The sequence below is a fragment of the Giraffa tippelskirchi genome, chromosome 9 (genome assembly GCF_054371585.1).
Source record: "Giraffa tippelskirchi isolate mGirTip1 chromosome 9, T2T-mGirTip1v1.2.pri, whole genome shotgun sequence".
Lineage (NCBI taxonomy): Eukaryota > Metazoa > Chordata > Mammalia > Artiodactyla > Giraffidae > Giraffa > Giraffa tippelskirchi.
This window is the reverse complement of record NC_137283.1, coordinates 88112717-88131310: the sequence shown is the minus strand read 5'-3', so window position 1 is coordinate 88131310 and position 18594 is coordinate 88112717. Positions and strand designations below refer to the sequence as shown.

Below are 18594 nucleotides of genomic sequence, written 5' to 3'. Positions count from 1 at the left end.
AATCGTGGGAAGACATGAGGTTGAAGAGTGAAGGGGATGGGCTGCGGAGGTGGGAGAGGTCAGATAGGGCCTTGGGCAGGGGGGCGGTCACTGTAAACATTCTGACTTTGCCTGTGAGAATGAGTCAGTAAGCACGTGAGCAAGATGGGAAGTCATGGAACAAAGTCACCCCATCCTCCAAATCACATTCCAGCAGGAGCCTGCTGGCTGCCCTTGGTGACCAGCCTGTAAATAGGCAAATATGGACCCAGCAAGACTGACAACAGGAGGCTGCAATCACTCCAGCAAGCAATGATGACAGAAGAGCAGCAAAGGTGCGAGCATGCAGACAGTCTAAAGATCCCGTCGGAAGGATTTACTGCAGAAACGGGCCTGAAGCAGGAGTCAGAGAAGTGCTTGGGATGACTTAGAGACTGTTTGACTCGGGCAGCCTGAGGACAGTTACCACCACTCAAGGAAGGGAAATTATGAAGCAGGTGGAGGTGAGAGATCAGCAGCCCCACGTCTGAGATGTGCCTTTTAGACACAGAGGGAAAGCCGTTCATTGGACTGTGAGGTGTATGAGTTGGAAGTCTTCAGCATGAAGATTAAAAAACATGGGACTGGATGAGACCCCCAAGTACATTTAAAAGGGTACATAGAGAGGAGAAACCCAGTGCTAAAAAGACAAGGTGTGAGAGAAAAAGGAGCAAAAACTAGCTGGAGAAGAATATGGAATCAGTGGAGGGATCATTTTAAGATTGAAGAAAGAGAAGGGTATTTGCAGGCTGGTAGAAATGAAGGCAATGGCACCCACTCCAGTACTCTTGCCTGGAAAATCCCATGGACGGAAGAGCCTGGTGGGCTGCAGTCTATGGGGTCGGGAAGAGTCGGACACGACTGAGCGACTTCACTTTCACTTTTCCCTTTCATGCACTGGAGAAGGAGATGGCAACCCACTCCAGTGTTCTTGACTGGAGAATCCCCGGGACAAGGGAGCATGGTGGGCTGCCGTCTCTGGGGTCACACAGAGTCGGACACGACTGAGGTGACTTAGCAGCAGCAGCAGCAGAAATGGTGAGTAGAGGGGGAGAACTGATGGATGAGAAAACTAACGAAAGGGAGAGAAGGAAGAACGAGTGGGACCATGTGCTTGAGACGGTGACGGGGAGGAAGCGGTCTGGTGTGGAGAGTGACAGGACCTTTATGTTCATTCGGAGGGAAGGCACGTGTGGGCACCGACGCTGGAACACGGAGAGATGCAGTGGCGAGTTTGCCGAAGTTCTCCGTTGGCTCCATCTGTCTTAGTAAAATGTGAATTAGACTATTAGCTAAGAGAAGGATGGGGGAGCCTGGCGGACTACAGTCCATGGAGTCTCAAAGACACGACTGAGCAACTAACACACACACACACACAAGGATGGGGGAGGTAGTGGGTTTTTGTTTTGTTTTGTTTTTGTCGCTCTGTGGCATGCAGGATCTTAGTCCCCAGACCGTGGATCAAACCCGTGCCCCCTGCGGCGCAAGTGTGGAATTCAACCACTGGACCGTGAGGGAATTCTGGGGAGGCAGTGTCGAGGAAAGAGCATATGAAATAGTCATACGGGAACAGGTAGCCTGGGTGGGCCCTGAAGGTCACCAGTATTGAGCTGAAAGTGAGTTCACTTGACAAGATGATATGTTTTGCTCCAACAATATTCAACTCAGGATTGAGGATATAGACAATGATGGATTTAACCAGCATTGAATTTTGCCAAGCAAATCGTGGCATGGAATTTAAAGTGGGTATAAAGGGAAGAAAGGTCATCAGGGGAGTGAGAGTCAGTGATAGGGTGGCAGGATTCATGAATTTCAAGGTTCAAGATAGTCAAAGGATTGTTAGAGTGGAGGCATGAGAGGCAGTGAGCTGGGAGGTTCAAGGTGGAGGTCAGAGTTGGGAAGGTTTCAAATTGAGAGGATGGAGGGACTAGGAATGACAGTCTGGGGTAGGATCATAAAAGTGAAAAGCTAAGGTAGGATGGAACACGCGATCCCAACAGCAAAGGATAAAAAATTAACAAGAGCATCCATGTGGATACTGACAGGAGTGCTGGTGAGGCTGGCGGTGAGCCACGCTACAGACAGAGAGGGCTGGCCTGGAGTCAGCAGGCAACAAGGAAGGACAGCATTAGCACTTGATAGTCAATACGTTATTGAATTATTTATTGCAAACATTCAATAAATGTTTATTTTGAAAGATTAAATTAGATAATAAGAGCTAGGCTTCTTTGGATTTAGAATTCAACTCTAGGGACTTCCCTGATAGTCCAGTGGTTAAGACTTCACCTTTCAATGCAGAGGATATGGGTTCAATCCCTGATCTGACAACTAAGATCCCACATGCTTTGAGGCCAAAAAACCAAAACATAAGATAGAATCAATATTGTAACAAATTCAATGAAAACTTTAAAAACAGTTCACATCAAAAAAAAAAAATCTTAAGAAAAAAAAAATCAATTCTATGTGAATGTTTCTGTACTTTCTGAGATAACCAAACTCAACTTTTTGCTATTTGGAACCAAACTTCTGGAATTCAGTACGTTTAAGTAGTGATTATATATACGCATTAAGGATGTGATTACATAATCTCACAGAGACCACAGCCTTTAGGTCAGGTGGTACAAAAAATGGATATTCCTGAAACACATGACAACTTAAAACATTCAACAAAGTGATAAATAAAATCTAAGATCAGCTGCAATTCCTATGTTTCAAAGGCAGCTAAAGGCTATAAGGACAAATCTATTTCTGAGGCTCCAAGATTGTTGTAAGAGGGACCCATACAAAGTACTGCAAACAAACTCAACTAATGTTTACTTAGGGGGTTAGTGGCTGTGAGTTCATATGAAGGTAAAACGTATGCCTACTCTGGAAGTTCTTCAATCCCCAACAGCCTTGGACTGAGTCAGAAAAGAATAAGTAACATCTGAATTACTTCTTACTGAACTTAAGATAATTGAGTAAGATTAACATTTCAGGTAAACTTATGGTTACTGATGATACAGTAACAAGAATAGAATATATTCATTTGCAGCAACATGGATGGAACTAGAGGTTATCATACTAAGCGAGGGAAGTCAGAAAGAGAAAGACAAATACCATATGATATCACTTATATGTGGAATCTAAAATGGAATGCAAATGAGCTTATCTATGAAACAGAAACAGACTCACAGACATAGAGAACAGATTTGTGGTTCCCAGGGTTGGAGGGGGTGGGTAGGAATGGATTGGGAGTTTGGGATTAGCAGATGCAAACTATTATATATAGGATGGATAAAACTACAAGGTCCTACTGTATAGCACAGGGAACCACATTCAATATCCTATGATAAACCATAATGGAAAAGAATATGAAAAAGAATATATATATGTATAACTAAATCACTTTGCAGTACGCCAGAAACTAACGCAACATTGTAAGTCAACTATACTTCAATAAAAAATAAATTTTAAAAATTAAAGAGTGAAAAAAGATATTCATACAGCATACCATTTTCTTATATTTTGCTACCTTTGCTTAAGTTTTAGGCTAATATCTTTGTGTAACTCCATGATCCCCTGAGTCAATGAAAGCGTGAAGAATGCATAAGTGTAGATGATTGAACATTTAAATAAATGACTTCAACTTCTCATTTGTTGAAAATTAAGTATAAAGTCATACCACTACTTTCTAAATTTTTTTTTATAAAGGGAATGTGATTAAGAAGTTGGACATCACTGGCAGCATACTCTCTGTTGAAGTTACCATCCACTAAATGATGCCAAACATCAAAACAACAGCAGCTGACTTCTCTGTCCAAAGAATCACAAATGGGCAAATCAAGTCCACCAGTGAACCCCATTCTCTATGACAACATCTCGGCTACAAGCAAAGGCCAGAAACAGTGAGAAGAGTCCAAATAAACAACAATTAGGAAAAAGAAGTAGTCGTGGTTTAAGGTGACAACTAATTACCTCCTGGCAGGTTAAAAAAACTGAAGACCTCAGTATCTTTGGAACCCCATAGCTAGTTCTAAATTAGTTTTCCTTGTGAATAAAGTGGTCTTGTAAGCTATTAAATCTACCCAGGGTAAAAATTAAATATTTTCCAATAAAATTTTCTGAAAAAGCTGAACCCCGGCAGCAAGGCGGTGGGCTCCGGGGCCGGTACAACGGGGGCCTGCGGTTCAAGCATCAGGTAACAGCAGAGACAACAATGTTTCACTTCTTCAGAAAGCCTCCCGAATCTAAAAAGCCGTCGGTACCAGAGACAGAAGCAGAAGGATTTGTCCTTTTAGGAGATACAGCACATGAACAAAGAGTGGAAGCAAGAGGCAACACTTCAGAGGGAGAAGACAACCAGCCTTTGGAGGAGCCTGGTCATTCACAGCTCAGGGGGATAAGCCCACAGATGAATGAGGGAACTGGTTTCGAACTTCTGTCATGACTCATCTCTGCAAGGAATTAACAATGTAAACTGGCAAAGAAACGCTCATCCAGTGTGACTGTGGCAGGGCCTGAGATGGAAAAGAAGGCAGGCCAGACCCTGGAGAACAGCTCACTAACAGCCGAGCTTCTGAGCGACGTACCCTTCACCATGGTCCCACACGAGCGCCGTGCAGGGCACCACCAGTGACCTTCCCGACCACTTACTCTCCTGTGACGTCAGCGAAACCTTCCCAAGGTTTTAGTATGATTTCACTCTTGAAAACTCAGTACTCTATGGTTCGTAATCGTTACATCTGTGTGCACCTTAACAAACTTTAAAACAAGAGTTTGCCGACTTTATTTCACTTGTCTGATGTTTTTTGTAAAGGCCCTTAAAGGTCCTCAGAAAGCAAGGATCATGAAGCAAATAATAATATATTCATTGCTCTATTTTTTTTAGAATAAAGCATGTTTGTATAAAAATTAAACCTAAGATCTACTTCCTTTTTCCCTAGTAATAAATACAAAGATTAATTTATCAAGGCTTTTTGAAAGGAGATTTTGTCAACCAGTCTCTAAAAATACAGCACCTCACATTTATCTTGGAAAAACTGTGAAAAAGAACTGAGACACTTTTTAGCACAACTCTGAAATCTCTACTTTGAGTGTGACTTCTCTGGTTTGGAGGAAAACTTAATGTTATCCCCTTTCTCCTTTCACTGTGTTTATGAATGAATCCAGACCAAAAAAAAAAAAAAAGTTGCCAGTTAGCTTAATTTCTTCAGTCTTAATTTAGACACTGATGTGGAAATTTACAACTTTTCCTAGAAAGCAACAGTAGTTTGCTGAGACAAGAATGCTGTATCAAGAATGCTCTGGATACTGTTTCTTTTGAATGACAGATTTTCCTTTAAGCCCATGGCAGTCTTCTCCACCTTGATGGAGACCCGGGTTCCTGTCTTTATTTTTTGCTACTTCATGGTTTGCTCTCTCACCAAGAACATCCCCTGCTTCTGCTCCAGTTGGCATTTTCTCTCCTTACCTCTTGTATTTCCAGTTTATGAAGAGATCCGCATTTCCTTCCAACCTCTCTGCCTTGCAGAGAAAAGAAGCTTATGATATGTATTATTGCTGTAAAGCCCTTATTTACACATTTGTTGGCCACAATACAGAAGGAAATGTTTCATTGCCAGAAAAACTACAGCTGATTCATTTCCAGCTAGAGTGTAAGCAAAACACCTAGATAGGGCTTTTAATTTGTGAATATCCATTGTCTATTCTGACTAAAATAGAAAACTGCCATTGGTCCATAAACTATAAAGGGAAGAGATAAATTGTGATAGAGTATTTTCTACGCCATGAAAAATTTAAATCACATTTGTTCTGATTAGTGCCAAAACAATTTATTGATTCTGTGCCAAATCTTAAATATATTTTTCACGAAGATAGAGTGCCATAGCAAAACTAAACACTGTGCACAAAAGTACATGAATTAAGTTTTAATGTGGCATGCATGTTTGTTTAATAAATGTTGCATGGTCTTGATAAACTGTTACATGATTAAGAGTTAAATGTACATTTCTATTGACAAAAATATGCTTTATTTCCAAATAATGGTACCATATGAGGTGAATGACTAAATTAGATCTTTACATAATTTTCATAAAACATCAGTGTAGGAAATCTAACTTATTATAAGACAAATGTGAACATTTTATAGCAGTTTTTGTGAAAACATTTTTTTCAATATTCATGTAAATATACCTTAACACCAAATGTAAGTATGTTTTCCGTTTGTCTAATATGTGTTAAATTTTGTCTGAAGTACTTATACATTTCATTTATATGTATGTCTACCATGTTATAACTATGCTTATAAGTATTTTAATTTGTCTATAAAAGATATTTAAATAAACATGAATTTTTAAAAACTGGAAAAAAAAATTCTTAAAAACCAGCTGTAAAACTGCCTATCTCTAAGTAACCAGTATTTCCTCAGGACACAAATCTGAATAGGTCAGACTATCCTTCCAGAAAAAAAGATCAACTTCATCAGAGAAATAGCTCAAATCCCAGATTCCTTGAACAGAAAGATAAATAAGGACATAAACATTTGTGACTCAGATACAAAATAAACCACAGGAAATAAATGTCATTATAGATATTCAATACAATTTTTTTTTTATAAATTTATTTATTTTAGTTGGGGGCTAATTACTTTACAATATTGTAATAGTTTTTGCCATACATTGACATGAACCAGCCATGGGTTTACATGTGTTCCCCTTCCTGGACCCCCCACCCACCTCCCTCCCCATCCCATCCCTCTGGGTCATCCCATTGCCCCGGCCCTGAGCCCTTGTCTCATGCATCGAACATGGAATGGTGTTCTGTTTCACATATGATAATATACATGTTTCAATGCTATTCTCCCAGAACGTCCCACCCTCACCTTCTCCCTCAGAGTCCATAAAATTGTTCTATGCATCTGTGTCTCTTATTCTGTCTTGCATATAGGGTTATCGTTACCATCTTTCAAATTCCATATATATGCATTAGTATACTGTATTGGTGTTTTTCTTTCTGGCTTACTTCACTCTGTATAATGGGCTCCAGTTTCATCCATCTCAGTAGAACCGATTCAAATGTATTTTTTTAATGGCTGAGTAATATTCCATTGTGTATATGAACCACAGCTTCCTTATCCATTCGTCTGCTGATGGACATCTAGGTTGCTTCCATGTCCTGGCTATTGTAAACAGTGCTGCGATGAACATTGGGGTACACGCGTCTCTTTCAATTCTGGTTTCCTCGGTGTATATGCCCAGCAGTGGGATTGCTGGGTCATATGGCAGTTCTATTCCCAGTTTTTGAAGGAATCTCCACACTGTTCTCCATAGTGGCTGTACTAGTTTGCATTCCCACCAACAGTGTAAGAGGGTTCCCTTTTCTCCACACCCTCTCCAGCATTTATTGCTTGTAGACTTTTGGATAGCAGCCATTCTGACTGGTGTGAAATGATACCTCATTGTGGTTTTGATTTGCATTTCTCTAATAATGAGTGATGTTGAGCATCTTTTCATGTGTTTGTTAGCCATCTGTATTTCTTCTTTGGAGAAATGTCTGTTTAGTTCTTTGGCCCATTTTTTGATTGGGTCGTTTATTTTTCTGGAATTCAATACAATTTTAATGGGGCAAGGGGTAGGGAGACACAGGAAATATATTTTAGTCATTTTAATCACAATAGACTTCTTGGTGGCTCAGTGGTAAAGAATCCACTTGCCAATACTGGGAGACTCAAGTTTGATCTCTGGGTCAGGAAGGTCCCCTAGAGAAGGAAATGGCAACCCAATCCAGTACTCTTGCCTAGATAATCCCATGGACAGAGGAACCTGGCAGGCTATAGTCCATGGGGTTGCAAAAGAGTTGGACACCACTTAGCACCTAATGACAAGAAATTTTAATCACACACTTTTTGGAATATGCCGTGATTTCACAGTTTAAAGTTTGCAGATGAAGAATTTAATCAAGATGAAAGGCATTTGTTTGTGGGTCAAATAAAGTAAAAATACAAAGTTAATCCAGATCACTTCTGCCTCTTTAAAATAAGAGGTAGAAAAGAACAGAATGTTGCATACATTATATAAACAGGCCAGAGAAACATTTAGAGGATAAATAGGCAAATAAATTTTTCTAAACATATTAAGCAAGAGGAGCATACAAGTTATCATCCAAACGGAAATATGTCTGGGAGTGTTAGGATACCAAAGATAATTAACAGATGTTAATTGATCAACAGTCCTAACCTGAGTAGTCAGAAAACAGGACTGTCCTTGGTAAAGCAAAACTTATTATTAGAGTAAGGAATATTATGGAAACTTAGGCTTCCCTGGTGGCCCAGATGGTAAAAAATATGCCTGCAATGCGGGAGACCCACGTTCTATCCCCGGGTTGGGAAGATCCCCTGGAGAAGGGAAAGGTTACCCACTCAAATTGTTGATCAGAGAATTCCATGGACAGAGGAGCCTGGAGAGCTACAGTTCAGGGGATTGCAAAGAGTTGGACACAACTGAACAACTAATACACACAAGTGGAAACTTATAGGGGAAATATAAACCAAGTACTCACCTTAGCCATAATTAATCTGCCATAGATAAGCATCCTAAATTAGGCTACTCATGGTCCATAACCAGAAAATGGAAGAGTTGACTTAGCACTCCCGCCATCAAGGTAGCAGTCATGGTGTACTACCTGGAGGGGGCAGTCTGAGGGGTGCAGCCCAGCTCCCCCATGTGAAGAGCTTGTTGCTCAGGTTCCTAAGAGTGCTCTCAGCAAACTGACACCGTTGTCACCCCTTCAGAGACTGCCTCACTACACCGAACCTCCACGTTCAAGGTCATGCTTGGTGGTCACTATCCAATAACCGATCAGTGTATAAAGGACTGATCATTTCAGATCAACTAGGGACAACTCGAAAGGGTCATCATGGCTCCAGAGATCCCACAAGTTGGCCAAGGCAATCCTTGGAACTGTATCCCTTCTGGACAGTTCCTTTCTGCTTTCAGAAGGTGCCAGGTTCCAAGGTTTCCAGATTTAGTAAATTCGCCTCTATTTACAATGATCTTATAGCAACATTCTCCAAATTGTAGCCTCTAGGCTACCACAGATAGAAAGTGCTGTTTGGGTGTCTTGTCCTATAGATTCTACCTCTATTATATTTTGAATACTCCTGGGAAATAGATCTGGGTTATTATAATTGATAAGACAGGAAAATTAAAGATGATAAAAATCAACCAGGAGCAAATGTGCCTAGTAAATGTTTACTCAATGAATGGATAGATGAAATGCAGAAGTCTCACTGTAACTAATGAGTCTACAACTCTAGGTGCAGAACCAACAATGTCCCAGTCCCACGAAGTCCAAATCAGTTCCAAGGATTTAATGATCAGATTAGAATCCATGAGCTCCTCTACTGAGAATACAGGCTACATCTCACTCATCTTTGAACACTCAGTAGTACCTAGCACAATGCTTTGAACTTAGTAGTCATTCAATAGTTTTGCTTGAATGACCAGATTTAAAAGGCCCATCATGCCTGGGCTAAAAGGCACTTAGTCTGTGACAATGAGGATGTGGTGACCCGGGTTTGATCCCTGGGTCGGGAAGATGCCCTGGAGAAGGGAACGGCAACCCACTCCAGTATTCTTGCCTGAAGAATTCCATGAACAGAGGAGCCTGGCGGGCTATAATCCATGGGGTCACAAAGAGTCGGACACGACTGAACAACTAACAATTTCAGTGCAACTTTTTAACAATGATCCATCAAGCATTCTAAACACAGAGATATGCCAGGAAGGCAGATTATAGTTTAGTTGAAATTGATATGTAATAATACATACATGAAATTTTTCATTTAAATAATGGGAAAATGTGACAGTGAAGAGACTACAGGCTCACCCAGGCATAAAGAAGAGAACTATCTTCAGTCATCTCTAGTGCCTTAAATAGTCTTTAACATATAACATTTTTTAAATATGTTATAAATGAAAAAACTGAATGACCAAAATAACATTAAAATAAATGATGGCCAAAATTTTGGGAAATTATAAAATCAACATCGGAGAAGGCAATGGCACCCCACTCCAGTATTCTTGCCTGGAAAATCCCATGGACGGAGGAGCCTGGTAGGCTACAGTCCATGGGGTCGCTAAGAGTCAGACACGACTGAGCGACTTCACTTTCACTTTTCCCTTTCATGCACTGGAGAAGGAAATGGCAACCCACTCCAGTATTCTTGCCTGGAGAATCCCAGGGACGGCGGAGCCTGGTGGGCTGCCGTCTATGGGGTCGCACAGAGTCGGACACGACTGAAGCGACTTAGCAGTAGCAGCATAAAATCAACGAACAGAAACTGAAATAGGGAACATCTGGTTGGGGTGAGCCACTAAGTTTGAGACATAATAACGTTCAACATCAGAGACCACGATTTCTCAAACAAAGTACTAGATGGATAACTTTTAAGGGAAAGATATTCTCTTGTACTTCTAATGTCAACTTAAATAAATTTTAATATATATTAATACACACAAAATTAAACTCAGCATTTATTACCCTTATTAAAAGAAAAAGGCAAAAATCTTAAATACAAAAAAATAAACACCTGATAACCAATTAAATTCAAGTTAACAGCAAAACTGAAGTATAACAAATAATGGTTTTCTGCTGTAGCAATGTAGCGTCAGATCAGATTCTACATATAATCTTCATTTTTTTAATCATTCTAATGAAAAAATGCCTTTTCACTTAAATTCACTATATATAATAATATATGTAACCTCATGGCTTTCTTTGACAACTGATAATCAGACCTCACACTAAAAAAAAAAAACATACCCACAGCATTCCTTGAATGCTAATTTTAAGGAATGTACTTTGAAATAAAGTTGTTATCACAACCACATTGAAATCCTTATCAAATGTGTAAATATTCAATTACTACTGGAATCAGGTATAGAAAATTCTTCAGTGTTTACTTATTGATATACTAACTACTAATGAACTGTTGAAAGTTAAGTGGAATCTGTGAAATTCATCTGTCTGTGACTTGAATGTGTTATCACTATAATGCTGGTTCCTCTGGGTATGGCACACAGGGATGCTATTAATATTAGCACAGTTTGTTATCTGAATCTCAGTGAACACTTCATATATTTCAGACCCTGTGAAGTAGCACAAACACAGGCAACGCAAACACCAGTTTTATCACAGGGCAATATTTGATTACATAGCAGGTGATGCAGGTGATATGCTTATATTATTTTTTAAGATTATCACTGACACTAAAACTTTTAAATTTTATTTTTTTCCTATCTTAACTGCAATCACTTTTATCCTATTTTTAGACCTCTTATTGGAGTATAGTTGCATGACAATGTAGGAGATGCAGGTTCAATCCCTGGGTTGGGAAGATCCCCTCGAGAAGGGAATGGCTACCCACTCCCATATTCTTGCCTAGAAAATCCCATGGACAAGAGCCTGGTGGGCTACAGTCTATGGGGTTGTAAAAGAGTCAGATACAACTTAATGACTAAAGAATAGCAACAAATGAAAGGGGCAGGGAGCAGGAAAATGAATTATAGAATCATCAAATCCTACCACTGTTGAATATCTTCTCACCAGCTCCATATCTTCAAAAAAGGAAACTGAGTCTTGATTTAAGTGTAGCCTTGGTTCCTTTATGAAGATTTGCTCTATTCTATTAGAGAAGTTTCTTTCCTAAATTGGCTATTGCAAATTACTCAACTCATCAATGCTAAAATATATCAAATTAGAACTTAATAATCTGGCACCACAGTCACAGAAGCAAAATAATTCTGAACATTTAATCTGAATGTAAAAATTCTTCATAAACAATGTCCTCAAATTCCCTGATGTTTCTCCAAAAACTAAAGCAAATAAAAGAGCAGGTTTAAGCCATCACAGCATGTAATCTACTTACCAACAACAAAGTAAAATAAAAAGCATCTTTAAAGCAGTGATTTTAAAAATGATCAAGAAACCACATGAGAATTTCTTTACAAGAACCTTTAAAAGAGGTGCTTCAAACTTTGAGTCAATAATTAATTGCATTGCAATATAGCGCACTTACTTTTCATAAATGTATATATGTTTCTATCCTGAAAAGCCAGTATGAACTCTACAAGTTCAGTTCAGTTGCTCAGTCATGTCTGACTCTTTGCAACCTCATGAACCGCAGCACGCCAGGCCTCCCTGTCCATCACCAACTCCCAGAGTTTACCCAAACTCATGTCCATTGAGTTGGTGATGCCATCCAATCATCTCATCCTCTGTTGTCCCCTTCTCCTCCCACCCTCAATCTTTCCCAGCATCAGGGTCTTTTCCAATGAGTCAGCTCTTCGCATCAGGTGGCCAAAGCATTGGAGTTTCAGCTTCAACATCAGTCCTTCCAATGAAAACCCAGGTCTGATTTCCTTTAGGATGGACTGGTTGGATCTCCTTGCAGTCCAAGGGACTCTCAAGAGTCTTCTCCAACACCACAGCTCAAAAGCATCAATTCTTTGGTGCTCAGCTTTCTTTATACTCCAACTCTCACATCCATACATGACTACTGGAAAAACCATAGCCTTGACTAGACGGACCTTTGTTGACAAAGTAATGTCTCTGCTTTTTAATATGCTGTCTAGGTTGGTCATAACTTTCCTTCCAAGGAGAAAGCATCTTTTAATTTCATGGCTGCAATCACCATCAGCAGTGATTTTGGAGCCCAAAAAAATAAAGTCAGCCACTGTTTCCCCATCTATTTGCCATGAAGTGATGGGACTAGATGCCATGACCTTAGTTTTCTGAATGTTTCACTCTCCTCTTTCACTTTCATCAAGAGACTCTTTAGTTCTTCTTCACTTTCTGCCATAAGGGTGGTGTCATCTGCATATCTGAGGTTATTGATATTTCTCCCGGCAATCTTGATTCCAGCTTGTGCTTCCTCCAGCCCAGTGTTTCGCATGATGTACTCTGCATATAAGTTAAATAAGCAGGGTGACAATATACAGCCTTGATGTCCTCCTTTTCCTATTTGGAACCAGTCTGTTGTTCCATGTCCAGTTGTAACTGTTGCCTCCTAACCTGCATACAGGTTTCTCAAGAGGCAGGTCAGGTGGTCTGGTATTCCCATCTCTTAAAGAATTTTCCACAGTTTATTGTGATCCATACAGTCAAAGGCTTTGGCACAGTCAATAAAGCAGAAATAGATGTTTTTCTGGAACTCTCTTGCTTTTTCAATGATCCAGCGGATGTTGGCAATTTGATTTCTGGTTCCTCTGCCTTTTCTAAAGCCAGCTTGAACATCTGGAAGTTCACAGTTCACTCAATGAAATCTACAAACTTGTGCATAAAACTAAAATGCTACTGAGAGTAAAGTTATAGTTATATCTACATTAAATTAGATATAATTTCCATGTACTTAGATATAAGGAAAATTTAGATATAAGGGAGATTTCAGGGAATGTCCTCATATCAGTTTAGATTCAATTAAATATCTCCAACTGAGTATGTCAATCACAGTTCACATGATCTTAATTACGATGGAGTTATTCAAAAATTTTAATTAAATTCAACATTTCCTGTTTGCTATGCTCTTGGAAGCTGAGCATAAATCTTAAAAAGATTTTTTTACTTTTTAATAAATGATAATGAAATCTTAAAGGGCAAAATAAAAATGACTTTGGGACTCAGAAGTTGGATTTTTTGTCTGCCAAGAAATGCAATAATATTAGCAATAACCAGTTGGAGACTACTAAAAATATGGAACATTGAAATGAAATTTTAAGGTAAACCATAATGAAAAAGAATATTTTCAAAAAAGAAGGGGTGAGTGTGTGTGTATATATATATATATATATATATATATATAACTGAATCACTTTGCTGTACAGCAATAATTAACCCAACATTGGGAATCAACTATACTTCAATTTAAAAAAATTTTTTTAAAGATGAACAACATGCTTGATTTGTTGCAAGTTAGATAAGCTCTTCAATAAATGAGCTTAGGATACCTAAGAAATAGGATAAACTGAGGATATACTAACAAAGGGAGATAACTCAAGTTTAATTTTCTAAGTTACTAGATAGATATGGCAAGGTGTAATATCAAGCCCTGCATCCTTCTGACACCATCAGAACTTCAACTCTGACCCAGTGAATGTATTACTTGATATAATGTGTTTTTCTTCAATGGAATAAACATTCACACAATATGTACTTGGCCATATACAAGGTACGATAAATGATAGAGATGAGATACAATTTAAAGAATGTTAAACATTTAAATATTCAAACAACCTACAAGGTAAAAAGGAGATAGGACAAATATAAATAACTATGATGCAGGAAAGAGATACAAAAATAAAATGCTATTAGAGGAGGGGGAAGAAGAGATTCTTTCAGGCCTGGAGGAATCATGCCAAGTTTCATGAAAGAGAATGCACTGGAACTGGGCACTGAAAAAATGGGCAGAATTTCACTAGGCACAGGTAGAAGAAGGAACAGCGACCAAAGACACAGAAGCAAGAAATAAAGTGCAAATTCAGAGTTGGGAAGTGAATCAAGGCAGACGAAGTACAAAGAGACTAGAAAGAGTAATGGCAGCTAAAGATGAGAAGTGCTCAGTAGCTTAGTCATGTCCAACTCTTTGCAACCCCACCAACTGTAGCCTGCCAGGCTTCTCTGTCCAAGGGATTTCCCAGGCAAGAATACTGGAATGCGTGGCCATTTCCGTCTCCAAGGGATCTTCCTGACCCATATATACTAGTGAGTAGGGTGCTCAAAAATGTGAGCTTCGGGTTAGAACTCACAGGTTTGGATGTGGTTCTACCACTTTCTGAGTGTGTGATCTTAGACTGGGCTTCTGTCTCTTCATTCATAAAATTAGGATAAAAATCACTAACCTGCCTACCAACCAGGATCAAACACAATAGGCATGTACAAGTGCCTTGCAAACCATAAGTATTTTAAGAATGTAAAGTATTATCAGGACAGTGGTAATGAAAATAAAATGGAGAAAATGTCTGCACGACACCAGAAAATCAATGGGATTTAAGTGTTGTGAGTGGAGAGGCATGTGGGAGCAGAGAAATCCTAAGGGCTGGCACTGAGAGGCACAGGGGCCCATAAGCAGTCTTCAAGACCCCAGACCACCAGCTGGAGGAGCCTTCTCAGCATGGCAGGCGAAGCCAAGAGCACCTGGAGTCACTCTACAGTGAGTAATCTCTCCATCTGGGGTGATGGCTGGGGTGGGGCAGGGAAGGACGGTCAGTCATGGTGGCAGAGTTGTGACAAGCAGTTGTAACCTAGAAATCACAATCTTGTTCCATTAGCAAGACCATGAATAGGCACAGCAGGAGGCCGGCACCCACCTTCATCAAAGACAGAGGTTTACCATTGGGCAGAGGAGGGCTACACACTCAAAGCCCATGTATGTTCAGTCACTCAGACGTGTCCGACTCTTTGCGACCCCGTGGACTGTTACCCACCAGGCTCCTCTGTCAATGGGATTCTCCAGGAAAGAATGTTGGAGTGGGTTGCCATTTCCTCCTCCAGAGGATCTTCCCAACCCAGGGACTGAACCCGCATCTCTTGCATCTGTTGCACTGCAGGTGGATTCTTTACCACTGAGCCACCTTGGAAGCCCTACACACAAGAGGCCCAGCCACTGCTAACCTTCCACAAGCGAGATATATCCCAGGAGTACAGATGGTCACTAGATGATCAAAATGGTCACAGTGATCAAAGTGACGGTGGTGATCATTTCATAAAACTCACATAATATTGCACATCATCGACATTTCCATTAAAAAATAACAATAACAACAAAAAAAAGATATCCTAGGAGTGGGAATGAAGGGCTCACAATCAAGGGTAGCTCCTGGATTGAGGAACAAATGCTCTTGGCTGCAGCTGTATATGTGTAGAGGCCTGGAGACTGTGCAAGTTAAGGAATGAGCCCTAGGCAACCAAAGCCTTCTAAGACACTGCCTGGAAATGAGGGCCAGTTGATTCGGATAGACTGCGGTTCTATTTAAGCAGCTGTCCACTTGGAAGCCAGTGGAAGCCCCCATCCTGACTGGACCTGAGCAAACCTATGTCTGGCCTTGAACTCTGTGCTGTTTACTTGGCATTTGAGTAACACCCTTACATGATCCACAAAGTTAACTGCATGACCCTGGCAGAACAGAACAAACTCGGTACCACAGAGCCCTGGGCATCTTCAGGAATCACCCAACACTGACTTTGATGAGGGTTACAGGCCCATAGGGGACCAAGTATAAGTGGTATATCAACCAGTGGTATTTTAACACTTCAGTTCAGTTCAGTTCAGCCGCTCAGTCATGTCCGATTCTTTGCAACCTCATGAACCGCAGCATGCCAGACCTCCCTGTCAATCACCAACTCCCAGAGTCCAACCAAACCCACGTCCTTTGAGTCAGTGATGCCATTCTAACCATCTCATCCTCTGTCGTCCCCTTCTCCTCCTGCCCTCAATCTTTCCCAGCATCAGGGTCTTTTCAAATGAGTCAGCTCTTCAAATCAGGTGGTCAAAGTATTGGAGTTTCAGCTTCAGCATCAGTCTTTCCAATGAATATTCAGGACTGATTTCCTTTAGGATGGACTGGTTGGATCTCCTTGCAGTCCAAGGGACTCTCAAGAGTCTTCTCCAGCACCACAGTTCAAAAGCATCAATTCTTTGGTGCTCAGCTTTCTTTATAGTCCAACTCTCACATCCATACATGACCACTGGAAAAACCATAGCCTTGACTAAACGGACCTTTGTTGACAAAGTAATGTCTCTGCTTTTAAATATGCTGTCTAGGTTGGTCATAACTTTCCTTCCAAGGAGTAAGTGTCTTTTAATTTCATGGCTGCAATCACCATCAGCAGTGATTTTGGAGCCCAGAAAAATTACGTCTGTCACTTTTTCCACTGTTTCCCCATCTATTTGCCATGAAGTGATGGGACCGGACACCATGATCTTAGTTTTCTGAATTTGAGCTTTAAGCCAACTTTTTGACTCTCCTCTTTCACTTTCATCAAGAGGCTCTTTAGTTCTTCTTCACTTTCTGCCATAAGGGTGGTGTCATCTGCATATCTGAGGTTATTGATATTTCTCCTGGCAATCTGGATTCCAACTTGTGCTTCCTCCAGCCCAGTGTTTCTCATGATGTACTCTGCATGTAAGTTAAATAAGCAGGGTGACAATATACAGCCTTGACGTACTCCTTTTCCTATTTGGAACCAGTCTGTTGTTCCACGTCCAGTTCTAACTGTTGCTTCCTGACCTGCACACAGGTTTCTCAAGAGGCAGGTCACGTGGCCTGGTATTCCCATCTCTTTCAGAATTTTCCACAGTTTATTGTTATCCACATAGTCAAAGGCTTTGGCATAGCCAATAAAGCAGAAATAGATATTTTTCTGGAACTCTCTTGCTTTTTCGATGATCCATCGGATATTGGATGTTGGATGTTTTAACACTTATGCGTAAGCTAAAACTTTGTTTCTGAGCACGATCAGTGTGATTTAAGGAGACCAACTTGCCACTAACAAAATCACCTTGGCTTGCATTAAACCAAATTTAAACAAATGTAATCTGAATGCCTGGTTTTTAGGGGATAGCTACTATACAACTCTCTACGTGTCTCTTCTTTAAGTGACACATGGAAAGAAAAACACAAAAACTCATTTTAGTCAAACTGATGTTTTATTATGCCTCAGAAGAAGAACCAGAGTTCCATCATGTAAGAAAGAAGATGACCTATTTAGTTCTTCCTTTTCTTATAATCAAATGGACATACTTATTGATGAAACTACAGAAACTTATTAAGTAAAGCTATCTAAAACTTATTGACAGCCTAGAGTGTTATTTAGAGAAATACATACAAAAACACATATTTTTTTCAAACAAATGTACACATAGCTGATGCTGGAAAAAAGATTCCAATGAATGAATACAAAATGTATTTCTGAATAAAGCTGTAATGACTTTACTGTGCAAGAATAATAGCTAAAGTTGTTTTTCAAGAAAGTCAAAAGAAATATGTTCATCATCCTTGTGATAGCAGCTGGAATTTCAGGGCAAACCATCTTAAAAAAAAAGCTTTTTTTAATCTTCCTTCATTTATATGGAAATGAGATGTTTCCTAAAACATATCCGTACCCAGTACCTACGTCAAAACCAGAGCTCAAAGCACACACATTCCTCTAGCAGATTCCTGCCTAGAAGGCCACACAGCACACCAACATCATCCATGTGCGTCATTCACCAAGGAGGACATTACCAAGCTGTCAATTTCAATTAACCTGCTTCACTTTATAAATAGCCGAAACGTCCCTGTCTAAATAGGCTGGTGCCCTTTTCTCAGAAGCAGAGGGAACAACAAGACAAAGAAGCATGAAAAATAAATGAGCTTTTCCCTTTGTAAATAGGAGAAAGTTGACATTAAACCAATTCTAAGTCCGAACTGAAGAGCTATTAATAAAATAAAGCTCAAGAGAATGAAGGACCAGTTTTAACCAGAAAATAAACAACATTCACTAACTCTATCAGCCCTTTTTAAAGTATCTGTGAGTCACAGGGTTAGAGATATAACTCAA

At 39.9% G+C, this 18594-nt stretch overlaps 1 protein-coding gene and 1 pseudogene across 2 annotated transcripts in view; one reads left to right on the top strand and one right to left on the bottom strand.

Annotated features, from left to right (window-relative positions):
• Positions 1-18594, bottom strand: part of BCKDHB (branched chain keto acid dehydrogenase E1 subunit beta) — a 265276-nt gene that overhangs the window by 209418 nt on the left and 37264 nt on the right. The gene's annotated exons all lie outside the window — the stretch shown is intronic.
• On the top strand, positions 4217-4733 carry LOC145521642 (UBAP1-MVB12-associated (UMA)-domain containing protein 1-like; annotated as a pseudogene).